The sequence below is a fragment of the Mytilus californianus genome, unplaced genomic scaffold, assembly GCF_021869535.1.
Source record: "Mytilus californianus isolate M0D057914Y unplaced genomic scaffold, xbMytCali1.0.p SCAF_10, whole genome shotgun sequence".
In the NCBI taxonomy this organism is placed as follows: Eukaryota; Metazoa; Mollusca; class Bivalvia; order Mytilida; family Mytilidae; genus Mytilus; species Mytilus californianus.
This window is the reverse complement of record NW_026262582.1, coordinates 59691351-59704356: the sequence shown is the minus strand read 5'-3', so window position 1 is coordinate 59704356 and position 13006 is coordinate 59691351. Positions and strand designations below refer to the sequence as shown.

The following is a 13006-nucleotide window of genomic DNA, read 5'->3' as shown; positions in this document are numbered from 1 at the left end:
TATGCAAAGTATAGACATGAATATATATTCAGCGTTACAACTATATATTGTGTGTAGTTATTGTATAATGACATTATACTTTATAGTCAATTATGTGACATGTAACGTAAGGCATTATGCGATATGCCGTAATTATTTATTGTGTAAAGTAAAGCATTACATATTATTTAATATAACGCAATCTTCTATAGATTGAACGTATAAGTATTCATAATTATTTATGCGATATGTGTAATACATAGGCGTATGTATATGTCTTAGTATACCGTATAGTATATACTTCGATAGGTACCAGTCAGAGGGCTGAGTAGTATGTGATGTATAGTTAGTAGTGTGTAGTACGGACATAGACAACCAACAGTAAAAGTAGTGAGCAGTATGGTATAGAGCAACATTATTGAATCACTACGTAAACCTTGTGAGACGTCAATAGGGCAGCCGTAACCTACACGTTATGTTGGGCCAGTTTTGATGACCGGAAGTATATTTTTCTACAGCAGTCAGTTAACTAGTGAAATAGAGTGAACAGTTTAATTTGAACATTTATTATCTTTATCTAATTTGTAAATTTGTACTATATTTAATTGTTAATTTTTTAAAGTATTATTTTTTATTTTACAGACTCCTTCTAAGCCAGCACTCGTCTATCTGTGACACCAATCCGAATCTACATTCAGTCAAAATGTCAAAGTCAGGTAAAGAACACAAAATTACAGACCAAACATGTAGCTAGCGATTTGAAACACAAACACATCATATCAGCCGACCAACTCGTGATTGCAAAATTAAAACCTTGTTAACATTTGGCTATACTTAATGTCCTTTTTGGTTTTAACAGCTCTTCAACTTTTCTATTAGATTGTTGATATACAAATATTTTGACCTCGAGCATCACTGAAGAGTCATTTATTGTCGAAATGCCAATCAGGCGCAGTAAAATCGGTATCGTTTATCATGTTTATGTTACCAAAACTAATGTATTGTCGATTTCAGTCTTTATTCAACATAACTCTGTTGACGTATGTGTTGTATAGCATGTATAGGGAGCCCTCCAATGCTAATGATGTATGAACATGCATGAATTCAGAGGGTTTGCGATAGAACAGATGATATGTTATTGCTAGGAAATAAAACGGTTGACTATTATAGCACGTATACTACCATTCTTGTTTTGTATCGAGGTTGAATGTTTAAGATTTGGTGATTCAAATAGACAAGACAATACCAAACAGTTGTTTTTACGTATGTGTAATGCTTGGAACTACTTTTTTTTTCAAATACCGACTTAAATATTATGCTCTTCACTATAATCATCGATAATTGCAAATCGCTTTATCAAATCGTCTATTTTAAAACTAAATATTGATGAGAGACCTGTCGTTACCATATGTAAGCTGACTTGTCGTTTGTTAAGTGGAAATGAAGGGATGTCACAACAGATGAACATACAATGTACAAAAGAAAAGGAACAGTAGCTCTATAACCCTGTTAATCTGAAAGTCGAGGTGAGGTTCGAACACGAAACGACAGTTTGAGACTCACTGCGAGTTATAACTAAATAAAAGATAACAAAAAAAAGGCAAAATCAAGTTGAAGAGCAATTACAACCAAATAAATCAAAAGGTTGCGCTGCAAAAAGTTTGTTTTCGGTAAATTGCCGAATAAAATGTTAGTTTTTGTCATAACCATGATAACAGAAGTGACATTTGTGATAACAAAATGATTAAGCAAGTTAATGGTCCGCTTTTTTTTTTTGTCCAGAGTGAAGAGATAGATCAATGGAGAACTTTCTAGGGAGTAATTAGGTTAACTTGTGCGGTTTTTTCTTTCACTTTTTATAGAAACAGATCACCATCTGTATATAGGATTTTTTATCAATACCAAAAACCATCGTGTTCGTATCATACCACAAATAATGTTCCTTTGGTTTCTTTTACCTATCTTTTGATACATTAGTTTCATTTTAATTGAATAATTATCAGAAAATGATAATATATTTTTGGATTGCAGTCAATCCAGTATTGTTCAGAAGCTGTCAATAAAATTTGTTGTTTTGCACAATTAAATAGCAACTACTGACGAGGTCCCCATAACAAGTAAGATATGCTTTCCGAGCACATACGATCATCCGCAATTATCGATGGTGTTCGTGTTGTTCAGACTTTTGATTTTTAAGCTGTAATCTTATTATTGTTTGTCTTTTGTCGTTGTTCGTTTTCACGTGGTGTTGTCATTTTGCCATCAACGTTTTTGAGCTAGAACATCTCTTTGACTGAATATTCTTAACATAGACTGAAATGCGCTGAACTGACTTGGAACACGTCTAAATTTACCGGAGTGGATATATTGGAAATTTGATTGATATACTGATTATAACTTTATCCTTTATTGCTTAGTCTTTCAATGGCTGTTCATATCAATATGACCGTTTCAGTTTTAAACTTGCTGATCATTTTTGTTTATTAAAGTTCCTATCTATCTATTATAACTGTTAAGGTATAAAGCAAACACGCAAAAAATTGGAAAAAACGCCATCAAAGGGCAATGACTTCAATAAGGAGTCGACTGACGAGTTCGACCATTAAATTTATTTGTAAATCTTGTCTTGCTGATCCTTTTTGCAATTTAATAATTCTTTGTATCTTTTATAGTCAATAGGCAAAATTTTAAAAAGAAGATGTAAAGTTTGTCATTTAATTGCAATAACCCCTATTAGCAGTCTTCTGACAGCTTTGGCATACATAGACAATTGACAAAACGTAGAGTTCAACATTATGAAAATGTTCTTCCCCCTGTCAGATTTTCTCTATTTATAACGGTTTTAAAAATAAAAGACAACACTTGCATTTGACCCCTATGTTTTATGTTTAGCCATGTTAGCCATTTTGTTGGCAACCGGGGTCATCAGACACATTTCTGAAATAAAATACCCAAAAAATTATGTAGGCCAAGTTTGGTAAAATTTGGTCCAGTAGTTTCAGAGGAAAATATTTTTGTAAAAGTTAACGGACGATGACGACGACGGACGACGGTCGCCAAGTGATGAGAAAAGCTCACTTGGTCCTTTGGGCCAGGTGAGATAAAAATGGTGCGTCCTTGAACAGTATGACGGTGGTCACTAGTTATACAGGAACTATTTTTTGCAATATCAACATATACGGCTAACCCGTGGAAACATCAATATAAATTCAAGCCCCCATGAATTATTTATATTCTAATATGACAAAGACAGCAATTCTTTTGGATCGAAGCGCTTTATATGAAGGAAACATTTGCTGTTCCCGTAATTGAACACACTATTAATATTGACGTAAACAAAGTGGACAAATGAATAATCGACATTTTTAAACGATATACAATAACATACTAATTGTAATGCCTTTTTGTTATTTAATGTTATTCAGGGTAACATCTGGTCTATATACCAGCTTTGATAAGTGTTTGGTATTACTATACATTTTCTCTTCGTACTATGAACATCAAAATTATTTTTGTTGTAAAAATATTTCCTTTCTCTATTTGAACTGTACACGTATACCTAACAACAAAATTATTTTCATTTACCTGTGTTTAAAATAATTGCAAATGTCTGATATTTTTGTTCGAGCATATTGTTTTTCTTAAATTGTTTAACATTTCATACCGATATAACATGTTACTTTTATTATACTTCCCTTAGTTTATTTATTTTGTATTTGCATTGTATCATTGGTCAAATTTATTTGTTCATTGTATGTTCATTGGTGTTAATATGTTCTTTAATTGAGTTAAGCTATTTCAGTTGATATTTTATAGTGTGTCTTTCTATGTTGTGATGTTACACTTTTGTTTCAGAAAAAGGGTGAAGGTTTGGTACCATTAAAACGTTTAAACCCGCTGTCTACTTATACTAGTAATTTATAAGTACTTACGATCTGAACAGTTACTGCTGTCGTTACATATGCAGCCGTATACATTATTGCATGTCTCGTTTAACGAACAATTACACATTTGTTTACACAGGTTACCGATAAACATTTTTCTTTACACTTCTTGCCATACCATCCAGCTGGACATGCTGTAACATGAATCAAAGCATGTTTAATTATACTGCAATCACTCCTCTTTATATCAAATTATATGTTGGCATTGCACAAGGACATGTTTTCATGTTTTTCTCTGGATGCTGATAACGTCTTTACGTTAAACCAATTGGATAATAGATGTGTATGATAAATATTTTGCTTCTGATACGTATTTCATATATTGTTTAATTTTCTATGTGCCCGTCCCAAGTCAGGAGCATGTCATTTCAGTAGTTGTCATTTGTTGTGTATACTTGTATCATTTTTGTTTGTCGTTTTTTTTGTTTACATAAATCAGGCCGCTCATTTTCTCGGTTGATATGTTTTCTAATTTTCATTTCGGGGCCGTTGACAGCTTACTATGTGCATGGGTTTTGGTCAATGTTGAAGGCCTTACGGTAACTTCTGTGTCGTTTGGTCTCCAGAGGAAAGTTGTCTCATAGGCAATTACACAACATCTCTTTATTTTGATAAATTTATTATGTTACGCTTATTGCATGTCTTAGAAGTGATGTTTTTAAAGCAAAGAAAACAAACGAAAATTCAAATTAACACTTTTACTATTCATTTAGGATGAATCGATTTTCATGATTTTCATTCATCAATGTTTAATTATCTATAAGCTAAATAGACTAGCTCAACCAATTAAAGGTCAGCTTTGTCTGTCCTACGTTAATAAAATGTTCGTAATTTATAAACGACAAAACGAATTAACATTACACTTAATCAATGTATTATGTCCAAACCGGACTGTTGAATTTACGTTTATCAAGAAAAAAATTGAAAACCAGGAATTTAAAGATTTAAAGTATTACTACAAAGAAAACTTTTATTGAATGGCGACCACCTCACACATTGCATAGATGAAGCGTAGATTCTCGTAGTTTTTATTGTAAGGCGTAGGAGAAAATATCACTAATCCGTGATAATACAATGTTTTCAAAACAAACGTCCAGTGTTTTGATCGAGACTATATTGGATATAAATGTATACTGTAGCCAGGATATTTTCAGTCTTTATGTACCATTTTATTTCATGTGACGTCAACTTTCTTAACACGCTGGGGATCGTTGGGGGATTAAAAAATGTTTTGTTACTATTATTGTATCAATTTAAGATAAAAGAAACATTAAGTCAATGTCAGAAAAAACATCAACGTTTTGTATTCGGCACAAACTGTGGAAGGGCTCAGGAAACTTCAACCTTTCCCACTCTCTGAGCCTCATTCAAATATATAATATTTGGTCTGACGTTGACCTAATATTGACTATGATTATTTCACTCTATTCAATTCGGTTTGATTTTTTGGAAATTAAAAAATGCGTGATCAATTACTGTCTAGTTGTTTGAACTTCTTGTCTTTTTTTTCGAACGTTTATAATATAATTCAATACACTAAGCTTGTTGTCAAAACATTACTTACGGGTGCAAATATTATTCTCAACGTGGAAGTTGGGGCAACAGTTCAAATGAATGCCAACTTTCTGGGATGAGCTAAAATATAAATACGATAATAGTAAGTACGAAAGAATGTCGAATATCTTAATATTTCAAACTTTCTCGGATTAACTTGTGAAAAACACAGTTACACATTACACAACGTTTGTGGACATAGATTTGTGCGTACGCATTAAGTTTAAGTACACGGACAAACACACAACTAAATAGTTTATGTATTATAAACCCTGAAATAGAAATGTAAATATTTTAGTACCTACTTTTTGGCATCAACTATGGCTGGACAAATTCCGCTGATATTTAGATCCGAACATGCTATCATATGCAAATAAATGTATGTTAAAAAGAGGGCAAACATTTCGTAACGAGATGTTCACCACATTGAATTGCTACATTGTGAAACAACAAAGTATGTGCAATGCTATGAGGTTTTTTGAAATATATTATGACGTTTATTCACAACAACGAATTAGGCCATCTTAATACATACTCTTAAGTATTTGATGTTTGATTGGTTATCAATTTACACGGACAAATATTTCATTCAACATAATGACATAATTATTGAAACTGTAAACCGATATATAACGTGTGAGTTATATTTTAATATGTTCACAAATTCCTAGCAGAAAGACATAAATCAAACGAACATCAAATCATAACGTGAAACACCAAGGAAAAGGTAACCAAGTAAACAAAACATAAAAAAAAATTGCTTTATATACTTAAATTGTTTTAATTATTTTCGTTCATTACAAAAACAACTGAAATGAGTTGGATAAAAACAAAATGTATGCCGAACATTATGATTTACTCCTCAGCTACGGGAAAAACGGGAGCTACATCAAAGTCGGATTTCGTTAAAAGCATGAATCCGTAATGGTGTTCTTGTCAAGAGATGTGACAGAATGAAAACACGTTTTCGAATGAAATATGCAAAAAGAAATTTTATTAACTATGTCGGTATAATTCACTTGAATTGGTACCTCTTACCGACCTTCAATTTTACAATAATGAAAACTTCACGACAGTTTGCACAAAAATGCAACACATTCGAATAATTTGTTTTGAAAGCTCAACTAAACAAGTGACATTCTGATGCAATTCATTTGGAATGATATTTTGAATTGGACGTTGACAATTATTTTGAAGTGTTGAATTCCACGTTCTACCAGTCCGCAACTAAGGAAAACCACCATGTTGAACTCCGATTTTTTTTTGTGAGTAATTTCTCAAAAAAAACCCAAAATAGTCACATTTTGTGCCTTCAATTCTCAATTTCGTCAATATTTAAACCATCCAGAAGCGTAAGAAAAGTATAAATACGACTTGTGTTTATGTTTCACATCGGGAGTACACTTATGACGTCACATTGTTACGATGTCAATTACGATATAACAGTTTCGACATCGTTTTGATACTTTTATTTTTATTCAGTAAGTATTGGAAAATTCAGTAAAAACAAGAAAACACATATACGTGAATAGATCAGCATTGTGTGCATGCATTGGTACTTGGTTTTGTTTTTTTTACTTCAAAACATACGGTCACTGATATACTTTTGTTCTGTATCTTAAGAAGCCAATGCAACATAGTTATTTGTTTAACTCTACACTTACTTATAATTTAAAATATAAGTAAATAAAGGCAACAGTAGTATACCGCTGTTCAAAAGTCATAAATCGATTGAGAGAAAACGAACCCGGGTAACAAACTAAAACGGAGGGAAACACATCAACTATAAGAGGAAAAGAAAGGAACAACAGAAACACTAAAGTGCAACAAAAACAAACGCCAACATACATAGAAACGAACTATTTGATAACAACTGCCATATTCCTAACTTAGTACAGGATATTTTAAGAAAAAATGGTGGGTTGAACCTGGTTTTATGGCTAGTCAAAAATCCCGCTTATATGGCAATGTTAAAGAATATCGCTAAAATGACAACACTACGTGACAGGAATACAACACAAACAAACGCAAGAACACTCATCACATAGAAACGCACAAATAAGTAATATAATAGTCGTTACAACATGTAAACCACAGAATTACAACGAACATCTTCCATTAACGAAAGACAGCACAGGACATCACAAACAGTGACGTATTTTTGTAACGAATATATAATCTTGAAATTCATACAATTATGTTCACAATACTAGTCCAGACAATTATCATGATAAGGCTATTTTAAATAAATGCTGTGACGACGTCATAATTATTTGGACTAACACAATACTTTATCCATGGAAAATGGAAACTAACTTTGACAAATGAACGTTCGTTGTTGTTTAATGGGTGCATACTGATGTCACTATGAAGCACATACAAACCACCATACTGTTTTTTCTGAGCTATTGACAGAGGTTTGTGTCTGTGTTTTCGCTAAATGGTTACAAATACTTTGTTGTAATGGTGCTCTTATACATAAACCAATACCAAAGAAAAAGCAATCGAAGACTCTGAGCTGATATTATGTAAACATTCCAAATAAGAAAACCAACAGCCTGTTTTATGAAAAAAACGTAAATTAAAAATTGTACTTGTATATTCGTGTGCAAATGTAATCGATTTGAGGTAACAATGCATATGTTCTTCTACAGCACCAGTGCAACCAAAATTCCGAAATCCAAGGAAAATATAAAAAGGGGGAGGTCAATAAAACCTAACAAAAACTAGAGCCTATTGTTGTTTACATAAACTGCTCACAAGGAAGCTTTAAAACCAAGGTATCGAGCGTTGAAGTTGAAATTATCCCTTCGAAAAGTTTACGGACGTAATCACGAGTTGCTAGACCGTCATGAAATATATGTTTCAGAGATGATGACAGATATGTTTCAGTAGACATTTTCGAAAAGTCGTCTACACAGACACTTACTCCGACACCGATACCTACACTGACTACAAAAATAAAGGGACCGTTTCAAAATGTCGAAACATATTGAATGAATGGCCTCGTAAAACTTGGTTGCAGATATAAAAAAAAATACTTTCTGTCTTTTTTTTTATATAATGATTATTCGGAATCGGCGCTAGAAACACCGAATGCTCTAATTAGTTTGGGATTATTTTAAGTATGAATATGTGATATTCCATCTGTTTCTTTTCAATCATTCAAACGAAATACCATGAGTGTTGCGGTAGAATATACAATTGGCGAATTAATTTGCTAGAAAGCATTCGGAATATAGATAAATTATCTTATTTCTTATGAAGCGAGCATATATCAAATCAATGTAAATCAACAGGTCTTGGAACTTGTAATGGACGTTTCGGTGACTCAAGTATAAAATAAAAATGGTTGTAGTGTAAGATTCCACCAAAAATAAATTGCCAAAAGTAAAAAAAAAAAACAACTGCAATAAGTAATAAAACAATTACAAAATTACAAAAATACTAAATGTTGCCAAAATAAAACAAAAACTTTTTTTACAGAAATACCCCAAAATACAATGTCCCAAAGCTAAACAGAAAAAAAAAAATTTGACCCCCCCCCCCCCCCCCCTATCTTTTTTACAAAAAAAATATATGCATATTAAAGTTATATTTGACACCAGGGTTGAATTCATGTGAAGTGGAAGTTCTTCATAAGAATTTTTCAATTTTATACCCAGGTATAAAAATTCGTAAAGGAAAGGTAATAAATTCGTTTTCCTAGTGTTATCTGGGGTGTACGGAATTTTACAATGCATTTTCGACACCGGTGTAAAATTCCGTACATGTACATCCCTGATTACACTAAGATAACGGGCGTATGACATTTGCGCCGATTTTATAAATTTTCAATCTTTTATTAGCGCCGATTTGGTTGTTTCATTTGCGCCGATTCAATAATTTCAAGTTCCATTTGCTCCATTTTGCATTTTAGTGCTGTGCTTTTTTTCATGGCGTAAAGAGGTTTTATTGTCCTTTGATATTTTAAAGGCTGTAAATAGATTTTTACATCATTTGATATTTTATTGCTATACTCAGTTATTTTAGTGGATGTAAACAGAGTGCTCTTAACCTTAAAATTGACTTGTTTTGCTCGAAATCCTACTCCCACCTCCCCATTGTGGGCAGGGGGCAACAGTTATATCATGTTGTAATTGATAATTCTTAACATATGTATAACTGGCTAACACAGTTATCATCTATATATTTATACATTCAGTTTCACGATATAAAAGACTTTACACGTTCCTGTTTCTGATTGAAAAGTCCCCTTTTTTTTACAAAGTACAACTAAACAGAGCTGATAAAGTGGCAGATCATTCAAAATAAAAAGTGTTATACAGTATTTAGAATGTAAATTAGTAAGAAATATAACATATGGTCGTTGTACATATTGAGATGACCCCTTCTCAAAAAGGTTACCTGTAGGTGTAAGCGTCGGTATCGAATAGTTTTCGAAAATGTCTAATAGTCGACACCACAATCTCGTCATTTTTTTTTTAATATGACCTTTTCAATGAGACTTTTTGTAAAAGACGGGTGTCAGCTTAATCTCTTGACCCTCCCTAAGTTCTTGAAATCACCTCCGGTTTTGGGTTGGGTTCGTGGTACTCAATTTTCTATGTTTGTTTATTGGTCTTTTTCGTTTTTTACCATGGCGTGGTCGGTTTGTTTTCGATTGATGAGTTTGAATGTCCCTTTGAGATCTTTCGCCTCTCTATCAAATATACTCATGGCTTTCAAGTTCTTAGATTTGAGCGTATTTAACGTAGATAGACTAAGGAATGAGCCTCAGACACACAAAATGTATCTAGTGTTATTCTCATGGACGAAACATATGTCCTTGTACATTAAAACTTTAGTTAAAAAGTTTGAGATCAGGATAGATAAGCTTGGAATATGTCAAATGAGTTTACTAGCAATGTCCATATAACCATTACTATCTGGATTTTCATATGAATATTTCTATCCATTCCAACACAGTCAGTTTACTGTAAATTCAGAAATTATTGCGTGCATTTATTATTGCGATTTTGCCATTTTAGACTAAAATGCGATTTTAATTTTGGCGATATTGAGAAAAATCCTGTTTAATTTATATAAAGAATTTCAAAATGCGAGTTTAAATTATTGCGATTATAACCTTGTCGCATTTTTCGCGATAATAAAAACATCGCAATAATTTCTGAATTTACAGTACCTGATTGAAGCATCAAATTATATGTTCTGGTTATCTGTAGAATTTTGTACATATTTGACATTTAACTAATATAATCTATGTTATTTACATCAGATATGTATTCGGATGTTGATGTTGTATTCATGGTACATTTCATTTCACGACATACTATTGTGAGCATTTACTTGTAACTGAACATATATTTTGATTAATGTAAGCCGAACAACCAGATTAACAGTTAACTAGTCCATGCGATCCTGTTAGATATAGATAAGGAATTAAACCAATCAACATACATAAGAAAAGATAAAATACGAAAAACATATAATGTGTGGTCGTTTGTACTTTTCTTCTAACTGTTAAAAAAATTTCAAAATAATAATATCGTTTAATATTGACAGTAACAAGCATGCATACCCCGTCTCAATCGATATTCAACATTTTTTTGTGTTTCAACTTCAACATAAATTCTTGAGAAAGCACAAATTGAAGAGCTAATAAATATTTAAAGCGTAACCATTACCTACACATATATTGTTTGATATACTGTAACGTTTGAAGCATGAAGAGTAAATAAATTATAATTTACAAGTACTTGTATAATGTTAATATGAGCATACTAATTCTGTTCTGTTTGACGCAGGACTTTTATTATCAATATGTATTTCATAACGTCTTGTTAATAAGAAGTAGTCAAGCTCTGTAGTACTTTAAATCACATGCATTTAAAATGCTAATGTGCATTCGGCATGTATTCTATTTAGGGAATGTCTTTATCCAGACATTAAAATACAAACATCTATTATTGAACATGCCAAGTAAGGACGATTTCAACGATTTAAACATATTCATTATCAATACTAAACAAATATTGTTTTTTTTTATTCACATTGACCAGAATTTCCCAAATTTGCTATAAAGATGAAAAAATTATAAGTTTTGTAATTCCACTAGATAGAAAATACCATATCAAATTGATCATATGTTAGTATGTCTAGAGAGCAACAATGTCAACATCTAGCATGCCTGGACAGCGACTTTAACGTTTGCTATATGACATACAGTGTTAAACCTGTAAATGACCTTCTGTCTGAAAAAAAGAATAATTTTCTCGAGCACGTCCAGTTTGGTTTCCTCAACTCTTCATCGTTTATATTTTATTCATATCCTTTAAATAATTTGGTTTTAATGATCACTGAAGATACATTAATTGTCTAAATGCGCATCTGGTGCATCGCAGTTGATATCGAATTTTTATTATCGATGAAATTATATATTTTTTACTTAATAATGAGGAAAATACAGAAAATATAATATTTTGCAAAACCATGAACAGAGCCACAAACCAATAAAAGCAGATATTTAGTCCTTTTCACATGAATTGATGAATTCGGCTGGAATTTGCTTATTGAATGCCTAAAATGTGCATCATACTTTTAAATGAACATTTGTAGTTTCAGCCTAAATGATTTAGACATAGGTATTTCTTATAATGGGGACTGTCCTGTATGAAGGTCTGCAAATGTGGACGTCCACTTGAAAATGAGGGTATATTGATCTGCAACAGGTCACCAACGGACCACTCAAAGAGTTGTTACAAGGGTTATTGATGTGCAGAGAGCGTGGCACCCTCTCTACACGAGACATCGGATTTTTGTCCCCATTCTGACCGGATGTAACTGCGTGCTTGTACATCCCGCACAACCAAACAGACGCCTCATTTTGGAAAGGGTTTTACTGCCGGTCGGAAGAAGACCTATAGCGACCAAGTTTCTATTCCTCAGTCACCCTTGGATAGTTGAAGAGATCTATAACAAAAAAGGACCTTAAAAAAGACAAATCCATCTAAGGTCAACTTTACCTGAGGGAGTTTCTTTATAATTTCTAAATTTATAATTGGACAAGTTTTGAAAGTTTTGTTATAAATCATGTCAGTAGCGTAGTAGTTTGTTAATTAAGCGATTTAACGTATACCATTTTGACGCGGTTTATTAATTGACGCATTTAACTATAATACGCCCTTCGTGTCAATATTGATTTTTCTTCAAATTATTCACGCTGGAGAAACTTTAATTTATTACACGTTATTGCGAAATAACCAAAAATAATCCCTGCTCGAATATCATCACGTTTACAGTATTTTATCTTTGTTGAAACGGAAAATGAATTAAACCATGGCCAATGAGAAGTTAAAAAAAAGTGTTGCATGCTATTTGATTCTCTAGTATGTTGGCCATCAGTGGTACATTTTAGAAATTGGCATGCCTTGTTTACAAGTAAGAAAGCTATAACAACGAATCTATCATACAACATCTTACATCAAATTTGATTTAATTTGAAAATGAAATATGAATTATATCTGTTT

General features: G+C 32.2%; 1 long non-coding RNA gene across 1 annotated transcript in view; it reads right to left on the bottom strand.

The window, feature by feature from the left end:
- LOC127718304 (uncharacterized) overlaps nt 1-13006 on the bottom strand; it is a 105802-nt gene that overhangs the window by 26861 nt on the left and 65935 nt on the right. The gene's annotated exons all lie outside the window — the stretch shown is intronic.